Here is a 4767-nt window from a genome sequence, read left to right on the forward strand (position 1 = left end):
AGAGTATGCTCTCTCCAGTTTCTTTCTGGAGGCACTCAGAGCTATGAGTTTTCCTCTTAGGAATGATTTCACTGTGTCCCATAAGTTTGGGTATGTTGTGGCTTCATTTTCATTAAACTCTAAAAAGTCTTTAATATCTTTTTTTTTTTCCTTGACTAAGTTATCATTGAGTAGAGGGTTGTTCAGCTTCCACGTGTATGTGGGCTTCCATTGCTAATGTTGTTATTGAAGACCAACTTTAGAGTGTGGTGATCTGATAAGATGCATGGAATTATTTCAATCTTCTTGTATCTGTTGAGGCCTGTTTTGTGACTGATCATAAGGTCATTTTTTTGGGACGGTACTATGAGGTACTGAGAAGAAAGTATACTCTTTTGATCTGTCCATTGGTGAGAGTAGTGTGTTGCAGTCTCCTGCTATTATTGAGTGCTGTGATTTGTGTGCTTTGAGCTTTAGTAAAGTTTCTTTTATGAATGTGGGTGCCTTTGCATTAGGAGCATAAATATTCAGACTAGAGAATTGTTCTTGGTAGATTTTTCCTTTGATGAGTATGAAGTGTCCTTCCTTATCTTTTTTGATAACTTTAGATTGGAAGTTGATTTTATTCAACATTAGAATAGCCATTCTAGTCCAGCTAGTTTCTTGGGACCATTTTCTTGGAGAATTGTTTTCCAGCCTTTTACTCTGAGGTAGTGTTTGTCTCTGTCACTGAGGTGGGTTTCCTGTATGCAGCAAAATGTTGAGTCCTGTCTACATATCCAGTCTGTTAGTCTATGTCTTTTTATTGGGGAATTGAGTCCATTGATATTAAGAGATATTAAGGAAAAAAAGATTGTTGCTTCCTGTTATTTTTGCTGTGAGAGGTAGAATTATGCTTTTTGTGGTTATCTTCTTTTTGGTTTGTTAAAGATTATTTTCTTGTTTTTTCTAGGTTGTGGTTTTACTCTTTGTGTTGGAGTTTTCCATTTATTATCCTTTGAAGGACTGGATTTGTGGAGAGACATTGTGTAAATTTGTTTTTTCATGGAATACTTTGGTTTCTCCATCTATGGTTATTGAGAGTTTTGCTGCATATAGGAGCCTGGGCTGGCATTTGTGTTCTCTTGGGGTCTGTATAACATCTGCCTAGGATCTTCTGGCTTTCAGAGTTTCTGGCGAGAAGTCAGATGTAATTCCCATAGGTCTGCCTTTATATGTTACTTGATCTTTTTCCCTTACTGCTTTTAATATTCTTTCTTTGTTTTGTTCATTTGGTGTTTTGATTATTATGTGACTGTAAGAATTTCTTTTCTGATCCAATCTATTTGGTATTCTTTAGGCTTCTTGTATGTCCATGGGCATCTCTTTCTTTAGGTTGGGGAAGTTTTCTTCTATAATTTTGTTGAAGATATTTACTGACCCTTAAAGTTGGAAATCTTCACACTTTTCTATACCTATTATCCTTAGGTTTCGTCTTCTCATGGTGTCCTGGATTTCCTGGAGGTTTTGAGTTAGGATCTTTTTGCACTTTTGCATTTTCTTCTGCAGCTTAGATTCTCTCTTCTATTTCTTGTGTTCTGTTGGTGATGCTTGCATCTATTGGTCCTGATCTCTTTCCTAGGTTTTCTATCTCCAGAGTTGTCTCCCTTTGTGTTTTCTTTATTGTTTCTACTTCCACTTTTAGATACTGGGTGGTTTCATTCAATTCCTTCACCTGTTAGGATGTGTTTTCCTGTCATTCTTTAAGGTATTTTTGTATTTCCTCTTTCAGGGATTCTACCTCTTTACCTGTGTTCTCCTGTAATTCTTTAAGGGAGTTGTTTATGTCCTTCTTAAAATCCTCTATCAGCATCATGAGATACAATTTTAAATCCACTTCTTGCTTTTCCAGTGTGTTGGGGAATCCAGGACTTGCTGTGGTTGGAGAACTGTGTTCTGATGGTGCCAAGTAATCTTGATTTCTCTTGGTAAGATTCTTGCATTTGTCTTTTGCCATCTGTTTATCTCTGGTGTTAGATGTTCTTGCTGTCTCTATCTGGAGTTTGTTCCTCCTGTGGGTTTGTAAGCCTGTATCAGCACTCTTGACGACTAGCACTCTCCTGGTGAAACTTGCATACAGAGAGCTCTGGAACAGCCCAAGCTCTTGATGCAGATTGATAACCTGAAGGATCCTGTCCCAGCTGCTCCACTGATTGTGGACCCTGTGTGCTCCTGGCTGGCCCCGTTGAACACAGTTATTGGAGAAAAAGTGGCTGTCTCACCTATCAGCCTAGGAGTAAAAACACTCCTGGTAGAACAGGTCTCTCCTGGCAGGACCTGTGCACAGCAGACTGTGGAATAGCCTCAGCTTGTGGGCACAGATCGATCATGTGTTTTTTATTTCAGTTTTTTGATATGGTGAATTATATTGATGAATTTTCTTATATTCAACATCCCTGTATTTTCTGTATGAAGCTTCCTTGATGAAGGGATGCTATTCTTAATGTATTCTTGAATTCAGTTTTCAAGTGTTTTGTTGAGTATTTTTGCATCAGTGTTCATAAGAGAAATTGGTCTTAAATTCTGTTTCTTTGTCAAATCATTGTGTAATTTAGGTATCAGGGTGACTGTGGCCTCATAGAATGAATTTGACAATGTTCTATTTTGTGGAATCGTTTAAAAATTATTAGTATTTGCTCTTCTTTCAAAGTCTGGTAGAATTCTGTGCTAAAACCAAATTAAAACAAAACAAAACCAACCAACCAAACAAACAAAAAACCCCTACCATCTGCCCTTGGACTTTTTTTGGTCGGGAGACTTCATAAAGAAATTAGAGCGATCTCATACTAGCAATTTTAATATTACATCTGAAAGCTCTAGGACAAAAAGAGACAAATGTATCCAAGAGGAGTAGATAACATGAAAAAAAAAATCAAACTCAGTGCTGAAGTCATTAAATTAGAAATGAAGAGAGTAATACGAAGAATCAAAGAAACCAAAAAGCTGGTTCTTTAAAAAAAAAAAATCAACAGTATAGATAAAACCTGAGCCAAACTAACGAAAATACACAGAAGACACTCGCCAAAGTAACAAAATTAGTAATGAAGTTGGAGACATCAAAACAGACACTGAGGAAATTCAATGAGTAACTAGGTCTTATTTAAAAGTCTGTGCGCCTCAAAATTAGAAAATCTAAATAAAATGGATGATTTTCTAGATAGATTCTACTTATCAAAATTAAGTCAAGATCATATAAACTATTTAAATATTCCTAAAGATGTTTTATTAATTTAATAATTTTTAAAATGAGACATGTCAGCTCCCAGTAGCACCCATATTCTACTTCAAAACAGATGATAAACATCAGAAATCCTCCTTATGGAGATTGCTTCAAATGTGGCAAGCTGCCACTTGTCAAGCGTATACTCCTCTTTAGATCTATGATAATTTTCTTTAAAGTCCTACTATATCTCCCCATAATTGCTTGACCTCTAGGATTGTAAGATATATCTGTAATATTCTTTATGTTATAATATCTAAAAATTATTGTATTCTAATGGGTTGAAGTTGCAAAGGCACCTACTCTAATAAATATGAAATCACACAAACAACCTTTTCAGGATTTAAGGCAGAAGTCCATGAGAATTCCAAGTGTGTATCATTAATATGGTGTATCAACATGTGGACATATCTTAATTCTTCAAATTCTACAAAATGAAACATAATATATGGCATAATATTGTTCTGTGGTAGCATTAAACATAACTTGTATTGTTCATTCTACATATTACACCTCTATGAGTTTTAATTCTAATTCCTGAAGCTGTTGTAGTTTTTTCTCATTTTTTTCATTTTTCTCATTACTCATTTTGTTGTTATTGTATGTTCCAGATTGGATTCTTCTAAATTCTCATTTAAAGGACCCTCTAACCTCTGTTTTGTGGTCTCCAAACTCGCATTTAAGTTTTTAGTCTTTTCTTTCTCAAAGTCTAATTTATTTGGATCTTTCTTCAAGAGAATATACAAAACTATAATTTTTACTTAAAAAACAATGGATAAGCCAGGATGCTCGACTTTGATTTTGGGGTGGTACTCGGAACAGAACAAGAAGGCCAAAGGAGACCTCTTGGGTGCATTGGGGTCCTTGAACTTCTTTTTGGCCTCCCCACCGAGGTGGGGGGAATGTAGGCTTTCATTTCTCTTTCATAACGAGCATTGTCAGCTTTTGCCATATCTTCGAATTTTCCCTTTTCTTTAGCAGACATGGTCCTCCACTTCTCTGAGCACTTCATGGAGAACTCTGAGAAGTTGACAGAAGCATCCGGGTGGTGCTTCTTGTACTCCTCCCCACAGGTTTGCACAAAGAATGCATATGAGGACATTTTGCCTCTCGGCTTCTTAGGATCTCCTTTGCCCATGTTTAGTTTATTTTCCTCCGTGAGGCACAGAGTTGCCCAGGGCTGGCCAGCTGTCTCACTTGCCCCGGTGCTGTCTCTATGGAGCTCAATGTACTGCCTAGAAGGAATCTTTAAACTGAGGAAAAACTCTACCCAAAAGGCGACATTGAAGAATAAATTATATTAAAATAGTACTAAATATAAAGGAAGCGGGAAAAAGCCAAACACTCCAGAATCAACCAGATGACAAAAATCAATATGCAACTTTCAATAACTTTGAATAGTAATAGGATCAATTTCCCCAATCAAAACACAAATACTGGTAGATGGGACTTAAAATTCCATGCAAATGGATCGATGGAACAAGCAGGTACTTCTGTTTGTTTTTTTTCATTTTGTTTTGTTTGTTTAT

The 4767-nt window shown here is 36.3% G+C and overlaps 1 pseudogene; it reads right to left on the reverse strand.

Annotated features, from left to right (window-relative positions):
* Positions 1-3999: 3999 nt before the first annotated feature.
* Positions 4000-4376, reverse strand: LOC110315046 (annotated as a pseudogene).
* Between the last annotated feature and the right edge of the window lie 391 nt (positions 4377-4767).

Source organism: Mus pahari, unplaced genomic scaffold (genome assembly GCF_900095145.1).
Source record: "Mus pahari unplaced genomic scaffold, PAHARI_EIJ_v1.1 scaffold_11166_1, whole genome shotgun sequence".
Taxonomy (NCBI): domain Eukaryota; kingdom Metazoa; phylum Chordata; class Mammalia; order Rodentia; family Muridae; genus Mus; species Mus pahari.